Source organism: Neopsephotus bourkii, unplaced genomic scaffold, assembly GCF_033783945.1.
Source record: "Neopsephotus bourkii isolate Nb327-2 ecotype Australia unplaced genomic scaffold, CSIRO-AGI_Nbou_v1 NB_1080, whole genome shotgun sequence".
Lineage (NCBI taxonomy): Eukaryota > Metazoa > Chordata > Aves > Psittaciformes > Psittacidae > Neopsephotus > Neopsephotus bourkii.
In genome coordinates, this window is record NW_026901568.1 from 2,380,700 (window position 1) to 2,404,597 (window position 23,898).

The 23,898-nt window shown below is 42.1% G+C and overlaps 1 long non-coding RNA gene across 1 annotated transcript in view; it reads left to right on the forward strand.

Moving 5' to 3' along the window:
• The window catches only part of LOC133216988 (uncharacterized), a 146,443-nt gene that overhangs the window by 119,954 nt on the left and 2,591 nt on the right, over positions 1 to 23,898 (forward strand). Inside the window, exon 7 of the long non-coding RNA XR_009726777.1 lies at positions 2,016 to 2,169. This is a non-coding gene — a long non-coding RNA (uncharacterized LOC133216988). The remainder of the gene's footprint in view (positions 1 to 2,015; positions 2,170 to 23,898) is intronic.

Below are 23,898 nucleotides of genomic sequence, written 5' to 3' on the forward strand. Positions count from 1 at the left end.
TGTGTCCTCCATGCTGCTGCTCATTTGGGTGATAGGGATGGGGGATGCCCTTGGGAAACTGAGGGATCCTGGGAGCAAGGTATGCTGGTGGGGCTGAGGCTAGGACACCAACATGCCACGTGTCAGGGTCAAATCCTTGTTGCCAGGTCTGGTTGTAACTCCCATTCTGTCACCTTGTGCCTTTTCAGATTGCTTCCTGTTCCTGTCCTTGTAACTTGGAGGTAAAAGAAGGCTTGCAGAATAACTTGGTGGAGTCCTTCCTGCACCTCAGACCCCAGCAGATGGGAATGGGTCCTGGTGGGGCAAGGAGAAAGGGTGAAACCAGTGGTGCGTACATGGAAGAATGGAAAAGATTTAAAGAACTACTGATTTGGGAATGTCTGTGGGTTTATGATGTGAACGTTTTGGTATTAGTGGAGAATTCAAAGACAGTTGGTGGCAGAAAGAAACTTAAAATAGCCCAAACTGGTAAAATTAGCAACAGTAGAGGAAGCAGCAGAGATTTTAAAAGCAGGCACTTGGGAAACAGGGGCGATAAAACTCAGTAAACAAAATGCAAGCTGTTTGGAAGGTGGTTAGGCTCTTGAGAGGTGTTTCCACTGTGTAAAGACTCATTCTGCATCTGTTTGCATATCTAAAATGGCCCAGAGCAAGATTCAGAGGAGAATTTTAAGTGTTGCAGCTTAGCTGAATGTAACAGAATTGAAGCCTTTGTAGAAATCACATCCGTATTTTGAGCCTGTAACTGCCTGCTGTATGTGGTGGGTGAGTTTTCCTGAGATTTATTACATTTGATTGTAATTAAAGGGATGAAAATACCTCAAGTTCTCCATGGCTGTGCTATAGGCCACCTCCAGTCTTCCACTCTCAGTAGAAGAGAGTCTGGAAACATGGAAGTACTGCATTTATTGTTCAGCTTTATCTCCCTTTCAACATAGCACCTGTAGGTGACAGCCAGCCTGGCAGGAGTTTTTCCTGAGTGAAATCTCAGCTCAGAGTTTTCTTTTCTCAGAGTGCTCCATTACTCCAAGGATTTATGTTTTAGAAGAAGCTGAAGAACAGCTTCTTTCAACTTCTGGCAGTAAATAGGTTCCCATGTGGAGATTTTTGAATGGGAATAAATTATTCTAGTAAAAAAATCTACAAGAAATGAAGTTGGTGTTAAATGTGGATGAACTGTTGTTCAAGGGGTGTTTTTTTTAACTCCTGTTTACATTACATAAGGAAGAAGGTACCTCCTGAATGTGAAAATTAAAATGCTTTTCATGTGTATATTTCATGGTGGGCTTTAGTTGCTTTTTTAGATGAATGTTTTCACCTCTTCTTTATCCTAGTATCTTTGTATCTGATTTTTCAGGGCCAGTTGCCCAAGCCATATCCCAGACCTTGCTACCCTCTGTCATGCAGAGCAGAATCTGAATTCCTGAACTGTCCCATCCATTCCACTGAGGCAGTTTGTAAAGGAATTGCTGCACAAAAAGTCTGTATTTTCCTTGTCCATCCATTTGCCTTTGTGGAGAAATGGTTTTGTTTTTTTTTTTTTCCCTGAAGTTTTGGAAATGAATTAGGTAATACTTTGGTTGGGTTTTGATTGTTTTAAAGCTGTCAGCTCTAAGATTTATAAAGAAACCTAGAGCTTATTCTTTCCCAACAAATTGTCCCAGGGACAAGCTAGCAGTTACAGCCCATAATGAATTATTCTTCAAGTAATTGTGGAAACAGTCTCACTGCCTGGCTGTATATGGTAAATACAGTGTTTAATGTCTCAGTCGTTTAAAATTATTTGCATGGATGCACAACCATATGTATATTGCAGTCACATCGGGGGAGACCTTATGAGGGTTTGCCATGCACTTCTGTAGGTGCTTGCAGCATGAGCTGACTGCTCTTGGGTGTTGGGCAAGCAAGGCTGATTCTCTTTTGCCTCATCCACTTCTGCATTAACATGTTTACTTGTGGTTGACAATGTATTACAGAACATTAGCTCTGTATCCAGCCCTTCCTCTGAATTCCAGCTACTGCCTGGATTCTCTTTCAAGGCTCCTCAAGCCTCACCCTCAACATGTCCAAACACCAGCATGCTTAAAGAGGATCTCTACGAGTGCACTGCATGAGCCCCTGAGCATGTGGTGAGAAGGTTAATTATTGTATCCTTGCCTTTGGTTCAAGGTGCGTTTCTGTAAGGTCATGGCTGTGGTTATCACTGTGGCCTCCAACCAGCACATCACGTATCTGAGAATTTCCTTAAGAGCATTCTTCACCTACAAACAGGTACAAAAGTCTTTGCTTTCAAGAGGAAGAGACCTCACTTCACTGAGTGCCTAGCTGGAAGTCGAAGGGGTTTTGATCCCTACATTGAAAGCGATTGAAGCAGTCTAGGTTACAGATGAGTCCAGAAAACTTCACAGTGATTCTGCTGTTGTAAATGTTATATTGCCTACACTAAAACCCCCATAGTTGCTCACATTTACAACTTAATTACTTGTTACATTAAAAATTAGTTACGTTGCTTGAGAATAATGTACTTAAATCGCATTACAAGCATTGTTTTGGCACTGATTTTGAGGTTTTTTTGGGTTTTTTTACATAGCCAAGTAGTTTGCTTGAATTTAATCAACTGTTTGCTTGAGCACAAACTTGAGTTTTGAAGAATCAAACCCCATATTTTTGTTGTAGGCTCCGAAACTGAGACATTGCTGTATGTGTTGCATGACAGCTGTCATTTTTATATTAATAGTATAATCTATTGAGAACTTTGATATAAACACTGTAGTTGACGTGTTTATGACAAAGAATTGTATGTAGCATTTAGTGCCGGAGGCTTTAGCACTGTGTCTGAGCAGCAGTTCTCTAACATGCCCATTTATTTCTCCCACACTCATGTTTACCTTGTTTTCCCACATCCTGAAATGTCAGGAGCTGCACACCTCAGCTCAGGCCACTGTGCCTAACAAGATGAGATTTAGCTAATACAACAAAAAGCAAATTCCTGGGTAGAAGTGAGGTCTGTGCTGATGCTACTGCTTTTCTTTTGAATCAGATGGTTTTACGACTGATTTATCTGATGGTGTGTCAAAGGATATTTCAGTATGACTTTGAGTAAGGTGTAGCTGGCTGGTGTCTCAGTGTAGACCCTGGAGTAACTTAGTGTGGCAGAGCTGTGAAGCTGCAGTGTCCCAGTGAATTGTTGGTGGTTTGGTAGAATGGCAGGAAGTTGAGATCTGGATAGGACACAACATACTGATCCCCCTTTTGAGTGCTGTTGAGAGTGGCTGTGTAGGAAGAGTGGGGTCAGGAAGGAAAATGTTGCATTGGCTGCAGTTACTACTCATGTCTGACCTGGATCTAGGCTCAGGCTTGCTCACAACTCCTCACTTGCCATGTCCAGGCAGGTCTGTAGGGCACCTCTCTAGAGCCTCCAGGTCCCAGCAGTGGAAGGCAAGCCAGCCTGATGGGCAGCAGGAGCAGAATGGCAACTGTGAGATGATTTAGGAAGCTGCTTCTGATGAGCCTTTAGTAGAGCTGCCACTCTGGGGATGGGGCAATGGTCTAACTTCTGGAGAGATGTGGTAGCAGCAGCAGCCAGCAGCTTTTGTGGCAGAGCCAAGGAAGGCACTGAGACAAAGTGCTTCTAACAGTTCATCTGAATTCTTCATACACAGTGGCAGTTCAAAAGCAATTAGCGTCCCTGCCAGAGCTTGGCTCCAGTGCTGTGGAGGGCACTGCTGGGGAGGTGACAGGTCTGCTCTCCAACCATGTTCCACCAAGTGATCACCAGGCTCATGGGGAGGAGCCATGGCACACTGTCCCCAGCTAACCAGAACCCAGTTATGGAGTGCTGCTGCTGTGCTTGATCCCAGCATTATAGCATGGGCAGGTAGCAGGGATGTCCCCCTCTCCCTTGCCAGGAATGGGAAAGTGGCCAAGAGGAGCAGAGAGATATGCAGACATTTGACAGTATGCGACATCCCAACTGCACTGGACAATGTAACTGTGCTCAGTTCTCCCATCATGTGTATTGTTTCTGGCACTCCCTCCAAAAAAGTGTGTCGCAAAACAGGGGCTCGCAGTCAGTTGTACCATCTGTTGGAAAGGTCATTAGCTTCATTTGCATGCCTTCATGCCTAATTTGCACATGCAGAATAATGACCCAGTTGCACACAGGTGAGACTCTGCCTTTGACATTTTCCAAATGAAGCTCCAAATGGCCACAGATTTTGATGGTTCTCCAAAAGATGTGCTCTGTTTGTACCATCTCAGTGCTGGGACTGGGAGAGATCATTGGTTCAAAGGGGGAGTTGCTGCTACTGCTTGGAGTTACACAGCATCCTGACCCCAAATGTGTGATTCTTATTGACAGCAACGTCAATCAGAATTGCTAGTTTCTGCAGTACTGTGACACCTGCAGTTCTGTTTGGAAATAATCTACTGACATGCAAGTATAAGTTTCTAATTCAGAAGGGAGCAAAAGAAGGAATGGAAAATTGTCTTTGTGTTGGATTTAATATTTACATCTCAGACTTTGCCAAATAGGTTTGTTATTTATAGCAGTAGCAGCAGTAATATTCATCAGTTGCCATGGGCATACTAAGCTTACCAAGTACAACAGTGAACCACAGTCTGCATGGGAATAATTTTAAAATGCTTTCATGCTGAGTGAAATAGTTTGTATTAAATGTAAGAGCTAAATGCTAGGCTTCTCTAGTGTCATTTCTGGGATTTCAGATATAAAAATGGACATAATTTATTGGAACTGTGATGGGAAGGGCAGTGCTATATGCAAGAACCCTGAAGAACTTAAAGAACCAGGTACCATTTAGGATCACCATTTACTGTGCTTAAAAAGCAGCATATATAATGAGAACATCTAGAATTCCATTAATAAAGATATATTTTGGATGAGCTGAAGAACTAGATGGAAAATAACGTTTTGTATGTTACCTCTTAATGGAAGCACATTTAGGGAGCCAGTTACTGCCTTCTGGTTGCTGGCATCTTTCTTTGAAGCACTTGATCGGTGTGTCAGGCGTGTGAGATTAATCAGGCATGCAGACCACTGCTATATTTGAATCCTCCTGTTCTATATTTGGGGAAGCAATCCTAATTTCTGAAATGCCAGAACTCCAAAATATTGCAAGAGATGCAAATTTGTTTTTCTTGGGAAAATCTGGGGTAAGAAAAGAGAGCCATTATCCAAGACTTTCTAGACAGAGCCTGTGAAAAGGGTTGAATCTGGGCAGGGAGGTCTCAGTTGATATTTACTGGTTATCCAACTGAACCTGGCCTTCCCCTTCCCCAGCCCAAAGAACAAATCCAGCAGTAAAAAAACAGCTGAAAGCTGTCAGGTTTCATACCTGTAGATAAGGTCATTCCTTACGGGAGACCTGCTCAAATGCATAACCAGGAATGGTAGAAGGCACTGAGATATATTAGAAGATAAAATAGAGCAGACTGAAGTTCAAACACAGGAAAATCTAAGCTTTATATGGTGAAAGGTAAAATCTTTTGACAGATAATTGGAGGTTTTTGAGTGAGGAACTGCTTGAAAGACCTGGGAGGCTGGTTAAATCTTTGGGGATGAGAGTTTGAAGACTTAGATAATACAGATAATGGAAGAGGCAGTTGTGAGAAGAGGCCCATTGGAGGTGAAAAATCAGCTGCAGGAGCAGGTCTGAAGCCATACCACCCTGCTGCAGTGGTTGTGGGTCTGAAATGGCAGGAGGGACCAAACTATTGCGTGGCCAAGTGGAGGAGCTGCAGCTAATTGGGGAGCTCTCCAAGAGTAACCCTAAAAAAATTGGTTGAACCCAGGACAAAGCCTTCTGTTAAAGCGGAGATTTGATCATGGTGTGGCACTGATGGATGAGGCTGGCTCTGGGATTTTTTCCAATAGTTTGCAATATTTTGTGCTAAAATTGCGGAAATCTGAACTGGACTGTGGGTAAAAGCATCTATTTTAAAGGGATTCCTCTATTGCATCTTTTTGCATTAATATTACTTATTGTTGCTTTTTGTCTTTAACTTGCCCTTTTTCTTAATGCAGCATCACGTTGCAAACTCCTTCAGTGGGACTATATTTTGGTGTGAGCCTGATCTGAAAGCTACTACATCTGAGGCCAGCACATGGTTTGATAACGAGTCAATGCATCCATCTCCATTGGGAAATGAGCCTCACGCTTACCAGGTTTAGCTGGCAGGCTGAGTTAAAGCCCTTCACCATGGTGTGTATTTGAAGCTAGCGCTGGATTTTCGTACCTTCGTAGTGGGTTTATCCTCTCTAGTGGTTCGGATCAGGTCACATTAGTACTCAGCTTGAGTTTTGCAAGGCTGTGTTCTCGAATGCATTGAGCAACCTTTTACATTTAACCTGGTATTTTTGCAAAGACCAAGGAATTACAACCTGTAGTGACAGGAATGGGGCTCACCATCGCTGGAGGGATAGGGAGCATTTGCTTGTGGGCAGTGGGTAGCAGTGCCAGCAGGTTGTAGTCAGGACATAAGTACTGATTTGGAGGGAAATCTGATTTCTGAGAGAGCTGAAGGCTGCCAGGACCTCTCGGCACTGGGATTTGGGTGGGTTATGCTTTGGGAATGTACTAAAGGAAGAATCCAAAGGTGAGTGTTGCCAAAGAAATACTTATGCTTAGTCTAATGTTGCATGGTTCAAGACACAAAAGTGATTATGAGCCGGGCTTAGTGAAAATGAGCTTCTTAAAAGTAATATTGCAAATGCAATAGCAGTGTTACAGCCTGTAAGAAAACTTTTGGTGCTGACTGACTGGTGCGGTGGCTTTGTAGGTTGCAGATTGCTCATACTCCTATCCAAGCTCTTTCCTGCTGCCAAAACAGCACGGGAGCCCGTCCTTCTGTAATATTTTTCTCTTTTCTTCTTTACATGAATAGAGGATTGACATATCTCAAATAGATGTACTGCAGATATTTTATAGTTTTAGCATGTATTCCGCACAATGTGTAATTGTATTTACTCGCTGGCAATAAGGAAGTTGTAAGAATGAAAAAAGCTCACATTACTGCTGTATTCTCTCCCTTTTCATACAATGTGGTGTGGGAGAGATTACTTTCCTGAGATAAAATTGCAACATATGAAATCCCACACTGAGCACTTCAATGCATTTTTTGTACAAGGAAAACAAATATGAAAAAGAATGGGAACAAAATTCACTGTTGCTTTTGTTCAGTTTTGTTTTTTTTCTTAGTGTGTTTTTCATGTACAAACTTTGCCAAGCAAAAAGAATGTGTGAAGTGAAAATGGAGGGAGAACTCTAAAAATCCAGTATGTTAGTCTATCAAACACCGTTCCTCCTCCCTGAAGTGCAGGGCAATATGGCTAAATAAATTTTCCAGATTATTTATAATCATCAGAGCCATGGCATTAGCGAAACAAGGAGAAAACACAGTGCAAATGATCCCTCCTCTGCTGTGCTGATTGCTTCTCATGAAAACATCATACTTCATTCCAGGGTGTTTTCATGCAGCTGAGGACTCCAGTAGGACAAGTTTCCCACCTTTGGTTCTGTCTTTAGCTATTCTTTCCAAATACACTTTGTTGAGGTAAAGCACACTTCTGACTCCAATTTGAGAGCTCACCTATTTTTAACTGTCCTCTGATATTTAGCAGAGCTTTCTGAATGCAAGGAAACCCCAGCTGTGTGGAATTGGTAAAAATGGGTCCTGTATAAACAGAGATGCTTTGAACTTAGAAACAAAAAAAAGATTTATTTTAAACCTCTCTGGAAATAGAGGAGTCATCAATGAGGTCCATGTATGTGCCATAGCTTAGCACAATAGCAATGTTTTGTATGCAGAAACTTTAGCTCCAGCTATTGCAGAAAAGTTGGGGAATTATTATTCATAGATAAATCTTGTGTCTAAATTGTACTTTGTGGTTGGTAGTTTTACTAATTAAAATATCTATCATCCACACACGGCCTTGGACTGATTTAGAATAGGAAGATGACTGTCCTTAATTTAATGAGGAGTTGTACATGAACCACAGATTCTTATCCGAATGGCTGTGCTGTAATTTGTCACTGTGTTATGGCCAGGACATTCCCAGTGCTCGAGAGATGCTAAATGTGTACTGAGTGAATTTGGACAATACCACACGTACTGACAGCATTACCTCTGGTTTGGTAATTCTGTCACTGAGTCACTGGGTGCTATTCTACATTGGAGGAACCTATTTCAAAAGGGCTAGGGGTAATGGTTGCTTATTGAAAAAAGGTAGATTCAGACTGGCTATAAGAAAGAGATTTATTTTTTTTTATGATAAAGGTGCTGAGGCGCTGGCACAGGGTGCCCAGAGAAGCTGTGGCTGCCCCATCCCTGGCAGTGTCCAAGGCCAGGTTGGACACAGGGGCTTGTAGCAACCTGGTCTAGTGGAAGGTGTCCCTGCCTGTGGCAGGGTTTGGAGCAAGGTGATCTCTTAAATTCCCTTCCAACTCAAACCAGTCTGTGATTCTAATTCATGCATTTGCTTTGGAGCTTCAGACAGTGAGACCATAAAGTGTACCAAGAATAAGATGCCATTCAACTCAGGAGCAGGACATGGTTGGTACTGTGAGGGTGAGGCCATGCCATTTCTCAGTGGGGATTTCCACACAGGATGCTCCCTTTTGCACTCTTGCTGGCATTAGGCACTGGGAAATCAGTGTTTTCTGCTCTGTCTCTGCATTGGAATGGGAAACAGTATTCCCTGTTCACTAATGTGCATCATCAGTCTTTCAAAGATGCTTGATTTCTGTTTGATTCTTAATTATTATAATAGTTAAGGCACTTAACATGCTTTAGTGATTTACTTCATTTAATTGGATATAGTGATTAGAATATCTTTTATATTATCCTCACTGCGGTTTTAATTTAAGATTATAATCTCACAGCTCTTTTCAGCTCCTCCAGCTTCCATTGAGATACTGCTTTTTCTTTTCCGATTTCATTTTGTTTATTCACTTTTCCTGCTGATTCAGTAAACATGCTGCTAGGATGATTTCTCAGGAAACCTGAGTGTGGCTATAAATTCCTTCATTCAGTGCAGACACTAATGAATTAAAACAAATGAAAATGATGCATGAGGCCATTCTCAGCCTCTGGAGCTGTCTGTTGATTTTTGCAGTCATTTATTGGAATTAAAATAAAAAAAGAATTATTTTCTTAATGGTGCCTAAAGGGGACATATAGGAGATGGAAAAGTCTTCATGTGTGTCATGTCCTGCCTTAGTAGATGGGTGATGTACAGGTTAAGATTAGAGTATTTTGATGCAGTGTGTCATGTTACCCAGCGTAGGAATTGCTCTGGTGAAGGGAACTGAAGTCCAAGGTCCAGTCCTGACTGCCCTGTGCTGGAGGGCACCAGCATGGGTATGAGGGAAGAGGATGGAGAGAAGAGGGTGCTGGAAGCCAAGCTGAAAAACCTAATTCCCTATAATCTTAGAAACGAGGAAGCACTTCTCCAGGCTGACAGTGGTGGATTTTCTAAATTAGTTTGAAATGTAGAATAGCATGCTCCTTTTTCATCTTGGTGATGGAGTCACACAGATTATCTGGCTGGCTTGTCACTGTAGAAGTACATAGCATCTGTATTTTGTCTCTGCTATAGTGCTAAATCCTGAGTGTCCTCCATGACTATCAGTGTTCCTTTCACGGGGAAAGGGCCAATGCGAAAACAGGCACGCACAGGAACTCAGAGAGTTTACAGGTCCATTAGGAGAGAAGCAGCTGCTTTGTGAAATTCCTATTTGTGATTAGGCTCAGAAAGCTCAGAGGTCCAAGGTAAAAGGCTTCTCCATACTTGGAGGTTTGGCCAGCTGAAATACATGGAAGTAGTAAAGCATTTAATCTGCTTTCTCTTCACCAGCACAGATGCTGTTACTGCAGCACCAGGACTGTGGCTTGCTTGAATTCTGACAACAAACTGCTATTGCAAGAAGAAAAATAATATCTTTATCATTAAAACATGCCAGTGATCCTGTTCAAAAAGAATAAAGGGTGAGGTCCCCAGTGCAGTGCTCCTGATTCTGCCCCAAAGTGGCCACTTGGAGAAGAGAAATGGGGCTCATCACCCACCATGCCCTTCCAGCCCCTGTGCTGGTGGTGTTCATGGCTAGAGACCAGATCGGACCAAAAGGCCTATTCCTTTTTCTGTCCAACACAACTAATTAGGTGAAAGCCATGGGTTCTTGTAGGGCTTCAGAAACAGTCTTTGATGAATTAGTTATTTAGCCTGTGCATTTGTGTGCCACTGTGCTGTATCACCTTCCCAGATCATGTGAATGCACCTTCCAAGCCAGATCCTGGTGCCTTTAATCACAGTGAACTTCATTCTGGGTTGTATCCCAGTGAAATCAATTAAGTTTTGTGCAGAGGAAGGTGCTGCTGAGCAGGACTATGAGTACCAGAACTTGGCTCTGGGTGACTGCTGCATCTGCTTCGACCATACTGGAGCATCACAGCGCTCAGCAAGGAAAGCAGGGACTGTCGCTACATTAGCATGAATTATTAACATGGCTCCAGTGTTTGGAGCTGCCGAGTATCAGGCCTATAACACATATCCTAAAGCAGTCAAACTGTTGTTATGAATGCAAAAATACTAACAAATCATTGGTTATTTAAATGGAATCATTTAGGGCTCATCTGGCTAATGAGGAATTAAAAACTGAACACTTCAGTTTTAGAGACACGCGAGATCAGCTGTTCACTGAAAGCTATCAGTGTACATACCTCGTTAGCTCCCTTGTGTAAAATTCCTTATCTGTGTCTTATTAGTCTTTCATTAATTAAAGCTACAGAATTCTGTAGTTTTTGTTAGCTGTTCTCTCAGCATGAAATTTGGCTAATTCTTCTGCTGGAAACAAAGCTCAAAGATTGAAGTTTATTCTTACTGTGTTCTTTGAGTTATTTATTTCATATTGCTGTCATGCACAGTTGAATTTATATGATGCTCTGACGACCTTTAGAAATTCCTCTGATTAAATGCTGTTCTACTTCATTACAACATTTCTGTACTTGTACTACCAGATTTGATGTGTACAGCTTAATAACACAACCAGATATGAATGCTAATAACTTTACAATTCATTGCATTGCTTTTTTTAAATGTGGATGAATTTTAAAACAAGTTTCTCTTGCTGCAGGCTTATATGAATCATATAAATTAGAAGGTAACAAAAGAACATATTAGCATTTGTTAGCCTGGATGCACAAATTTTGTAGTAACGGATTTAATATGTACTACAACTTTTCCAGCCTCAAGTTTAATATGTACTACAACTTTTCACCCTCGATTTTTCAACCGACATCATAATTGAATTGATTCCCTTCTTGCCTAAGGATAATGATTTTACACTGATGGAATCATTATTAAATTCTAAGGATTATACTGATGTTGCCTGGTTTACATAGAGCTAAAAAACCCTCAAAGTTATTCAACTGTAAAATACTTTTACACAAAGGCTACTGTAAGTCTGAGATAGATGAACTAATTATTATGTTTGGAGTTGTTAGTATCCAGCATCCATAACTGGAGAAAACTTCTTTAGGTAGTGGACATAGAGTGCTTTTGGAGATACTGCCCCATCGCATGTCCTTGAAGACTGGCAGGTGGTAACTTGCTGTTGCTGTCATGAAGGTGATGCTGTGAAAGCATGTGTTCATCAAGGCAGGAGATAGCTCTGTACAGATGTTCACAGAAATTACTCTGAAACCTCCTAATCTACAGACACATCTTCTGGTAGCGGGACAAGAAGCAGAGAAAAGGTGGAAGAGGGGAAAAAGGAAGGCATTGTGGAGGAGATAAACGTCTTCAGTAGTAGGGATCCGGATATCATTTCAGTTTGTATCTGCAAGAGCTGCCCGTGTTCCATCACACCTTCCTAGGTGTTAAAACTGATCCAGAGTAGTGAGAACCAGCTCACCTGCATCTGCCATTTTCTGTCTGCACATCCAAGCACTACTTCTTGGATGTGCAGAGGGAAAAGATAGTCCAGGTTAAACATAATTGATGAATTCCTGCTCTCCTGAAAAACATCTTGTGAGTAATTACACTTCAGAATGTAGAAATAGCTGTTGAATTAATTGATTTTACAGTTACTTCCTCGTGCTAAGTGGGTGTTGGTCTGAGTGGATGTGTCAAAAGTCTCAGGATGAAAGACATTAACCCATATCTGTTGAGTAATCAACAATTAGAATACAAAATAAATATCTGCAACCTTTAGTCAGACAAAAGAGGAAGAAAAAACTTTATTCCCCTTAAGTATATTAAACATATTTTCAATTTTTACTTGTCAAATATAGGAAACGTGACTGCTTGCTTGTTATGCTTCAGTCAGTTTTACTCACTACAGAAGACAAGAGTAAGGAGCAGCACCAATTGTTAACTTGCACATACTCAACTAATTGCATAAAGTGATCAATATGTGAAATCAAATGCCATATCCATGCTGCATTAAGATGTTACCAAACTACTGTTTTTCTTGGCTACTTTAATATGGTTAGAGATATAACACACCAGTTCTGTGTGGTTCAGTAGTTTCTATAAGATGAGATGTAAATGTCTTTAAAAAAAGGAAAAAGGAAAAACAAAAAATAGGTGATCTAACACTAATAGAGCTGTATGAAACTCATCTCAAATACATGTTAAATTTTCTTGACACTATTACTCTTTTCCTTGGGCTTTTTTTCTTGGCTCATCCGTTTTCAACCTTCTGCTCTTTGTCCTGGGTGTTCTCATCAGACACAAAATTCTCATTAAGCTTTTTTTAAGTATTGCACAGGCCTTTATACTATTTCCTATGCTCAATTTTTTTGCCTGTAACAACAAAACAAAATAATTAAGGTGGTTCTAGCAAAGTTAAGACAATAACATGAGATGAGATCTCTGGATTCCAACCCAGGCTCTGTGACTGATTTATTGAACAACCTGTGCTAAATTGTTGAGCGTATTTGCTGCTGATTGCCTGTCTTTAAAGTGAAGACATACTAAGTCTTGCCTTTGTATAGCATCAGACACGGTACTTGTTGACTTGTATTTGTGGGATGTTTTTAAAACACAATGCTCTATAATGTTGCAATGAAGTATATGGATCTGCTGAGACATGACAGCACACAGCGGGGAATTAGTCCTGGTGTGGCTTTGCAGATCTTAGTGGCAAACCCCTCTTCTCAGCCTATCATGAGGACAAGGGATTTGGGTGCCCCATTGGTGTGTGCCTGCGGTCACATGGTGTGGTGTGAGCTGCCGTATTCCTCAGCGAGGCAACGGCCCTGTGTGAGCATCTCCTATCATCTTGGCTGAAGTTAATGTCCTTGGGTAACCCAAGGGAAAATATCTCTTTGTGAGACGGACAGAAACATCCCTAGCAAATCCTGGGACTATTTCCAGCTGCTTGATGGTGTTGGTATGGACGTGGCTTATGCTCTATGAGGATAGAGTGATACCGCAGTGCCAAGTCCATGATGAAGCATCAGCAAACTTCAGCAGGATGAGAATTCACCCACTGATTTTTAGTTCAAGGTCAAAATCCCTGTCTGCATGGTTGCTGGATGCAGAGCAGGCAAGAGGGCATGGTCCCACAGCCCTGATGTCTCTGCTGCTTTTGTCATTTTCATGACTGGTGTCAACTTGGGTGGTTTTTTACTCCCCAAAGCTTGAAATCTGAAAATTGACCAGATTTCTGTAGATCTCTGGAGGAAGAGCAAAATCTGTTGCTGTTGCAATAAAACCTCATTATAGACTTGGTGTTACATTTCATAAGGGATCAGTTTGTGAAGCATCTGTTATTGCTCTGTCGGAGAAGGTGGAGAGCAGAACGGCAGAGAGGCTTTAAGTTGAGTTTGGGGGATCAGACATAATTAACAAGTTGCTGAAGACTTGCCATGTGCTGTAATTAAAGGGCTGCTGTCAAAGGCTAAGCAGGCATAAAAATGTACCTTCCTCTGCTGCTGTCCCCTCTGGTGAGTTCATCTTAATTTTCAGCATTTGATGGAGAATTGAATTTTGAGATGGAAAAGGGAATATCTTATTTTAGCAATACTTTGGTATCTCTTCGTGCTCTTGTGTGGGCATCCCGTCTGCACAGGCATGGGAAGAAAGGAGCTGGGTCCTTCTACATTGTTATGAGCTCTCTAGGGGATGTGCTGACAGCAGGCTGGGTAAGTGACTGTACCCTCAGTAGCTGGACTTGAACAACCAAATATGATGTACCACTAAAGGAAACTTGGACCACAAGCTCAGATATGACCTTGTCCTTGGCACAGGTTATCCCAGTGAGAAGTTTTTTCAAGTATGTCTAATGGATGGAGGTGTTCCTAATGTCATGTGTCAACATTTGGCAGATCCAAACTCTGATGGTGTTGCTGTGATTGTAGTTTAGGTATGCGTTAGCTTTGCAGTAGCTGGCTGGGATCCTGGAGCAGTTCAGCTGCAGCAGGGCTGATCTTGGTGCACTTGCGAAGTCCATCTGAGAACCTGAGGGGAACGGCGATGTTTTGGCTATTTCTTCATCCTACAGCTCTATGCTCAGGCAGAGAGTGTGCTGTCACTAGCCAAAACTAACTTAAAACTGTGTGGAGCTGACAGAGATTGCTGTCGGGGGAGTGATTACAAGATAGATACATCCCTGTAGCTCTCTACCCACCAGGTCAGACCATGCTTTGAATAATTAGGATGCATTCTGGTGGACTCGGTGGTCTGTCTTTCCAAAGAATAGGCATAGGGGTCAGCAGTTACAAAAAGATAGCTAGAAGACAAGGTTTATATTTTCTGTTGTTTTCTTTCTAAACAACATCTCATTTGGTGCAAGCATTAATATTGACAAGTGTATTTTATAATTTGCAAAAGCACATTAGGCTGAGATGGTGCATTGGTTTTTAATGTTTAATGCACATAGTTTAGATTGGATGCATTAATCATATTCCTATTGTCTTTGTTATGTTAATGGGAGAAATAAGCTTTCTTTTTTATATAAAAAAAAGAAAATGGGTTACACTTTTTTCGAAGATGCATTGTATATCAGCAGCTAATGAAGAGGAAATAATGATGACTCTGCACTGTAATATGTATTAGAACACTAATTAGACTATAGCAGAACTGCTTACGGATGTCTTTTAAACACCTGCTTGGTAATTTTCAGCCCCATGCGTTACTCCATTTAGCAGTGTATGCATGATGAGAAGACAGAGTTAAGACCAAAATATGAAGCACAGTACATACCAGTCCTCGTTTCTGTGATGCAAAAGGGAACGTCTTATTTCAGCAATACCTTGGTATCTCTCTCATGTGCAGGTATGCAGTCTGCACAGGCGTGGGAAGAAAGGAGCTGGGTCCTTCCAAATTGTCATACAGCCTCTCTAGGGGGGAGCTCTACATATGTTTTGAGAAAAAGATAACATGGAAGGTCATTTCATGGTCTGGGCTTTGTGTTGCCCATTGCAGGTATAGGGAAAAGAGTCAAGATACGTTGTTTCCTAACTTTTTTTGTAACTTGACAAAGGCAGCATGTTTTCAAGGCAGGAGTTCCAATTTGGGCTGTGGTCTTGCATGTATGTTAGTCCAGAATGTTATGTGTTGTATCTCCATTTGTTTATCATTAGTTTTGAGTGTGTCTTTTCAAATACTGTTAAAAGCTGTGCATCTAGAAATAATATTGGCCTTCGTTTTGAAAGCTATGCTTTGAAGTAGTCTTCTTTTACTGTAATAAGAAACCACAAATATTTCTACTCTATACCCTATTTGCTTTTACATTTCTGCCCATTATGTAAATAATTGAATTATAAACATGAATTATAAATGCAGAGCCTCAGCCTAATAGTCTATAATGAGAATAATAAAAAATACCAATTAGAAAAGCAGTTCCCATGTTTCTGTGATGGGAAAAGGCTTCATTTGCGGGCTTTGAACTTGCGCTAAAGGAACTAGATATTATCAGTAACTTGTTCATAAGTATCTAAGGATAGAAAATCAGGAAATGTTACATGGGACATCTTTATTTGTTTAGGCTGGAGCATGTTGGCTGAGGTTTGGATGATCCCTACCTTTCACACAGGAGGACAGCATATATGCAGCTGATTTCAACCTAAGGCCGAGCCTTTGTTAAAGACTATTAAATTTTGGTGGCTTTATTCCAAATGACAAATGATGCTTTGAACTGATGATATAAAAATTGCCATAGAAAATCAAGGATGTGCAGATATTTTGGTGGTTTCAGGCTGATGTGTAAAAGCACTGTTTCAATTTGTGATTATATTTATTTTTTTTAAGTTTCTGTAACAGATTAATGACTCCTGGTGAAGTTTGGTTTGCTGGGTATCCAGCATTCAGCACTGCTGCAGTGCTTAGCAATATCTGGTATTGCTCTACCAATAGATAGAAGCATGTTTGTTCCATGGGGACCAGATTACCAGGGGTAAAGCAACAACATAGGCAGCAAAAAGAATGCCAGACTGAAAGGAAAAATGGTTTGGTAGCAGTACCTGTTATCCCCCTGCAAAATGTTAAATCAAACTTTTTCTTTTTTTAAACGAAAAATAACAGGTGTGGGGTAGGAACTTAATTACAGGTTTTCCATAGTGAAAATCAGAATGAAACATTTTTGTCAGTTCTCTCTCATCCTCTTGTAACCCAGGAGCACTTTTGCTTCTAAAAAATTCTATTTTAATTAATTTGCATCTTTCTGTGGAAATCGATAAATTGATAAATTCCTGTTTGTGTAGTCCCACTGATGACTTTTCTGCTTCTTTGTGAATGCAAGAGATCATTCAGAACTGCACGCCACTCATGTGAGACTACATGGAAAGGGATTAACAGTAAGGTTGAATCTGCAGGGTGCCATTAAAAATACTACGATCCACTTTGCAGTAGTCCATGAGGATAAAGCAGGGTAATATTTGCTGGGAAACATGAAGGAGAAGAGGACTTGCTCTAGATTATATATCCAGCTGACAGCAGGCTTCTTTACTCCATGTCTCCTCACTTAGGCTTCATTGAAGCTGACCATAAATTGTAAAAAAATCACTTATATTTTATGTGAAGGTGCAAGCATTGGCTACATACTTTGCAGCCTTTGTACCTGCTTGTGTTGCCCACCTTGGAGCCTGCCTTAGGCAGTGACTCCTCAGTATTCCCCAGGCACTACTGAGTCTCTGCAGTGATTCAGCTTCTTTTCTCTTAACTCTTCCCAAAGGCAATCTTCCCTGACCGCGCTGTTCACATGTTGAAAGGTGTGGAGCTGTTTGTGCCGAGAGCCTGAACAGACCCCATATGAGCATGCTGAAGGTGATCAACTCTGATTCAGAGCTTCTTAATTTTTATTTTTTTATCTTGACCATGAAAGTTTTTAAGTGATGCACTAAATCCTGCGATACTTACACACTGAAATGCAGAATGACCACATTTCTTACAGGGTAATGTATTTAAAATTAATAGGCAATATTTCCATTTCATAGGTCTGTCAGAATTCCTTCTCTATTTTGAAATTTTTTGGTACTATCTGCAATTTTATATAACCCTATTTCAGGTGGCCATTGTGAGCTACGAATGTTTCCATCCTGTACATAAGATCAGTTTTGCCTTACAGGGATGCTACTGTGCTATGTAACTCCTGCTTTGTACCCTAAGTGTATCAGTGAAGCTTGGGGTAACTTAATGCAACATGAACAAAGAGGGTATAGTTGAAAAGGAAAAGAGTGATGGGGAAGTTCAGTGGCATGCTGGTATGAGTTGAGTCCCAGAAATGGTAACAGGTTTATAACATACCCAAGGACCAGATCAAGTAGGAGGTGAATGCAAAGGGTGCAAAGTAGCATCAGATGCCATAAGCCAGCGTGATTGACCAGGTGTGGGTTTGTTGAAGGAAGAGAGTGAAAAGGAAAATCTTTTCAGACAGAGCAAACCACCAAGACCTCACAGAGTCTAATATTATCGTGAACAGATGCTCCAGGGACTGCAGTAATGGAAGAAGATGCCTTTGGCTAGGAGGTTTGCAGGCAGAAAGTAGCAGGAAGAATACTCCAAGTGTAAGACAAGGGACTTGCCTAGATACAGCAAACAGCTATAAACCGTTGAAAACCCGAAGCAGTTTTGTCATGTGCGTCATTAGGGTAAGTAGTGGTCTCAGCATAGCAGGTACTTCAGCACCGTCAGTGCTTGTGGAGGCACCAGAGCAAAGCGTAAATGCATTCGTGCAAAGGAACTAGAGGGCCAGAAAGTGAGTGTTCCATAACCCCAGGGGGGTGTTCCGCCTTGCTAAGCAAACTTCCTTGCTTGCTGACGCCAGCTGTACCTACCACCGCCCCTCTAACACTGGTGGTACACCTGAGAGTAGCTGCTGTCAGCAGCTCTCTGAACTCACCCTTCAGTGAAGTGCTGAACAAGTCCATCGAGGATTTCTGAGTAACGCATGCTCATCTTTACAATTACATTCTTCTGAGGTTAGGTGCTTTCAGCCAGTTACGTGAGAAATTGCCTCTCAGTACCATAAGAGGAAGATGTAGGAGGGGAAGCAAGGCATCTTAAAACAGGTCTTTTTAAGTCCTTCCACATGCAGTTGTGTTGGGAAGTCTCAGGAGGCTTTGACACAGGTTTCGGGCTGTGTGTCACTGATATGACTGTGTGTCACTGATGTGACTGTGTGAGATGAGCGGTCCCCACCTCCCTACCTTGTGGTTTCAGAAGTTGTGCTCCACCTCCAAAGGAGATGGGACCAGTGTGTGTGAGATAAATGATAGTCTAGAAGAACTGAAATAATAACCCTCTGGAGGGTATCCGCTCCTTTCTGGGGTTAAAGCAGTCTCTCCATGGCTCCTTCCCTACTGGGTCCCCAGTGCATTTCAGGTGAGTCCAGAGATCTTAGCTTCTAGTGCTATTTAATTGCTCATCTATATGAGCAGTATACTTAGGCATAAACCATATCAATCTAATCACAAACCTGAACAAACCAACAATTAATCAAGTCCTTTATTTGTTAGCAGGCAAAAGCAAGCTCTCACCTATTATCCATTCTGCATACATACAGTTTTTCTGCAACCTTCATCAGCACCAGGAATTCAGTAACTGAGGACAATTTTTGTATCAGTAAATCCAGTATGTATGCCTACCCCTTTCCTGAATATTCAAATACGTGGCTGTATCAGTGCTTCTCATTTGGAAGTTGATGACAAGGGTCATAATTTTAGTCTTTATGTCCTATTTCCCCTGTTCCTGAATGCTGAAGGAAGGGCAGAAACTGTGCTGGGGAGATGGGTGGTGTTGATGACAACCTTGCAATCCTCAGCTGTTTGTTAGGGCATGATGCAAGGATGAGGAGGAGCAAGGAGCTCAGCTGAGCATCCATGCCCTGGTGAGGTGGTACCGCTCATGGTGCTGGGAGGGAGATGGTAGGTGTTAGCCCTGCTTTGCCCCTCCAGCCTCATGGCACAAAGCTGAGAAGCAGAATTGCCACATCGGGTAGGAAACCTACAGCCTAATAAAAAATTAATTTGATTTCTGAAGATGTTGCATGTCTTGAACTGCCATTAGGGCTGTGTTTAGTGAAAAGGACATGGGGTTTCATGTGGTTGCTTTCTGCTCGCACTGCATTTACATGCCTAAAAAGGTTTAGCTGTCATAGCCCTGACAAGTGCTACAAAGGTCTTGTTAAGGTCACTGATATCAGAGAAGTGTCTCTCATACAACATCCCAGTATCGGGGCCATCGTCACTGGGAACGGGGGCTGATGTCAGACACTGTTGGCTACAGACGGGATTGTGACCCTGACATTCTGGCATGGGTAAGCCGGCGCTTCCCTTGCTGCTCTTCCTATGGAGAGCTGTGTAATGTTGCTCCAGCTAAGTGCAGAAAAAGCTCTAAACATGCATGACCTTTAAATTCCGGCGGAGGCTGAAAGATCTGATGTGAACTAAAATCTGGGGTTGCTTTCATGTGTCTGAGCATTCAGGGAATAGATGTAGCTTAACATGCAAATGCAGGGCTTCCTGTGGAACGGCGCTGCTTTTCAGGATCTCTCATTTCACGCTGTTACAGCTCCATGCCCTGCTGTTTCTGTGAAAAGAGGCTCTCTGAGGAAAAGTTTCCCACAGAAATCCAAATGATGTGGTAAAACTCCCATCCCTACAACTTAGAATGTAATTTCTAAAATGCATGGTGTCCATCTGCAACCTGGCAGTCAGTATCTTCTCTGCTGCTAGTGTTTAGAAAACAGCCCCCTGCTTCCTCAGTTTTCTGTGTCTATACTTTATTTATTTGTCCTCATCTATTTAAGTGAGTAGATCTTGAAGTCAGGAGCCAGAGCTCCTGTCCTGCCATAGGTGTGCAGATGAAGATTTTCACTCTGTGAACAGTGATGCTCTAGTGACCTTTGAAACATAGAATCATAGAATAATTAGAGTTGGAGAGGACCTTAAGATCACCTAGTTCCAACATTCACTTTTCTTCTCTGCATATAAGTTACGGTGCTCACATAACTTAAGTGTTCTGCACACAGAGAGAAATAGATGTCTAACACTTTGTTTTCTTATTGCTAATGCAAAATGCTGGTGAAGCCCGTATACAGCAGCCATCAGGCAGGTCCTTTCCCTAGAGGTTCCAGGTGTGGCATACCACCAGTGGCGTCTGCTTGCTGCTGTAATGCCTATTTGGCACTTCAAATGTCTTCCCTGAGCCACCTCAACATCATCATCTTCTGTCTTTAGAGCAATGTTTGATGCACTATTGATCTGTGAAATGCAGCCAGTGTTCGACACTTCTCTAATCCCTTACATTTTTATTCTCTTCCGTTTTTGAGTATTTCCCATTCTATGCCACTACCATATAATTCAACATTTTAGGTGTATTGTTCCTCACTGTGTCTACTTATATTTTTTAAGCTTGTCTGGTTATTTTGGCAACAAGAGACACCGTAAATTATGTAAGCAAGCTCTCCCCTTACAAGCTGGTCCTAGCCCTGTGCTGCCCCGATAAGAGCAGTGAGACAGAAGCAGCTTTAGTAACGGCAGGACTTGTTCAACCGCATTTCAGCTGTGCTGTGAACAGAGAATAGAGCACACGACATGCTGGAAATGAATTGAAACTACACAGAATAGGGGTTAAAAACAGATCCAAGCCTGGCTGTGGTCTGAGACTCCTCTGCAATTTGGGAAGTGCAGTTCGTGGCAATTTAGTCTTGAAGCTGTGGCTGTGACCATGCTATGGGCTGTATGTAACAGAACCCAATTACCACATTATCTGGGTCTAGAAATCATGGTACCTTTATTTCTAAAAGCTGGGCTTTTATCCCAGTTGTTCAGCTGGGAGTTCGGGTAGGTGTAAGGGAGGGTTCTCATCCATAAGGCTGATACTGGGTGAAAACCCCTTGAACAGGGGAGGGACCTGAACCTATTGCACACTTTTTAGCACATACTGCAATGAAATAGGAAAACGGCCACAAGCAGCAGCATCTCAGTTCTTGAATTCAAGGAAGAGCAAGAGTCCTGCTATTTCCCTAAAGGAGATGCTGGGAAGTGATGAGCTGTTCCTTGTCTCAGTACCTCAGGTTTTATTAGATTCTCCCATGATGTTCCTATTCAGGGGTCAGCCTTCTGATACTTTTTTCTTCTAAGCAATCATTACGGACTAATTGATAATCCTGAGGACTGGCAGCAGTTATCAGGGACAGATGGCCTCTGCTGGGAAACCTCTGCCTGTGAAAGCTCCAAAACATGACGTAAGGCTCATCTTTTCAAGAAAGTCTTTACCAGATGGGTCCAATTTAAAACATGGCCTTTCTCATTTCTTCCTGAAGGATAGCTAATTAACAGCAGGAGAGATAGCTCTGCTCCTCTGAGGGCAGGGGGCAGGCAAAAGTGGGTGTTTGATATTGAAACGTTGATGGGTTTGGTTCTTGTGCATCAGTGAGATGATGAACTTGTTAGAATAAATATTGATAAGTGTATTGAACTTCCTATTATTCTGAATTTACTGGAGCTGGCCCCAAAGAGGCCAGTTCTTGAGAAATATGTTATAAAAAAAGGTCTCTGATCTCATTTTTATTATTGCTGTGCAATGACTAACCCTAAGTTCATTTGTGTTCTCTCTCATCAGTCCTATTAGTAGACTGCTGCCAAAATTTGTGGCCACAGCTGTGGAGCTCAGAGAGCAGCTCAGAAGAGGATGTTGAAATGAAGCTCTTGTCTTGCTTTCTGAGGGCTGCCTGCTCGAATCCAATTGTTTCTGGCAGTCATTTCCCAGTTGATAGTCAGCTTTATCATTTGATATTTGAACCTTTGGCTTATTTATCCAGGCTCCTTGTGGTCCTTGGTTTGCTGCTCGGAGAGCGTGTCAGCCCCAGCCTGCAGTGAGATGCTTTATTCTCTTTTCCTCTTGAACATCAAAATGGCTCCAAGAGATTCTTCTCCTTCAGGCAGGAAACCCTGAAAACTCTGTATCGTTTCAGTTAGATGCATTACAAACTGTGCTAATTGCTAGTCTTGTCTCTTTTCTCTTAAATGAGCTATAACATACCTCTTTTCCTCCCCTCCCCAACTGCACTAAAAATGCTCTATTTTTGTATGCTTTCTACAAGCATGTCTGTGGGGTAGAAATGAGGAGTTCTAACTTACCTTGTGTTATGTAAATATTTCTGTGCTTCTAGAATGAAATACTTCTTTTCCTTTGATCCAGCTTTCTTGCAGTCAGTTTAACCTTAAGAAAGAGTCAAAAGAGATTTATGGAGATTGCTGGTGGCAGTATTCTTGAGGAAATTGGAGAGAGAAAAGAAAACTCAGAATTACCAATATAGCCCATTTAGAAATGGATGGCTAACTGAAGGAAAATGTCTTGTGGAGACTTTACAAGCAGTTTTTTTGCTTAAAATAGCTGCAGCCAAATGTAAAAATAACATTTTCCACATTTGCATAGAGTTAAATGATGAAAATGGTGCTTTTCCAGCAGCCTGGCACATGGCTGTGCCCCATCCCTGTGCTGTGGGCAGGACCTCCAGATTCTGTCCACTGGGCTGTGGTGGAGGTACAGGGTATGGCCAGATGTGGGATGTCTGCAGGGCTGGACCTGCAGCTTTCCCCAGCACACACACACACACACACACACTGACCTGTGGGGACCATGGCCAGTGTCCCATATGATCCCTTTCGGCTGTAGCTGTTGAACAGTATCAGCAGAGGAAAGGGACAGTCTGAGTCTGGTTGTAGATGATTTTCTCAGCAAGCGGGTGTTCCTGGTGGGTAACTTTGCTTAAAATGTTAATTATGCTTCTTCAGAAGTATGCAGTGAAGCAGCTCAAGAGGGGAAGAAGCTGCAAGAGACTTGGGAGAAGTCACAGCCTCCAGTGTGTTTTGCTCATTAAGCTCCAAAGTGGAGGAAGCAGTTTGAAATGCTGCTGGCACATTTTGCCTACCAGCACTGAAATTGGGCTTCCACTTCATATATATCTAAATGCCAATGCTCGTGGGGCAGAGGACCTTACAGAGACGATTCGGGGGTGGACGTGACAGTGCTTTAGTGGTGGACTTGGCAGTGTTAGGTTGACAGACGGACTCAGTAATCTGAAAGGTCTTTCCTAACCTTAATGATTCTGTGGTTCTATGAGAGCTTGTATGTATGATGGAAAAGCTGTAGGTATGGCTGGAATTAGATGAGTCAGATGCCTGGGGTTAAGAGGTGAAGTCATCTTTGGGTTTCTGGCTGAACTGTGCCCTTTTTAGTGCCAGCTGATGTGAAGGTGAGGCTGGAGCTAGGCCATGCCTGTGGAGGCAAGGAGGGTTTGGTGTGGTTGAGTGTGCCCATCACAGAGCAGCAGGGAGCTGTGTGCTGATACTGCTTCACTATGCCCCCTGCTAGACCTCAAAGGAGCAGTCAGCAGTGCTGCAAGGTCCCACATCCTTGCACTTGTTCAG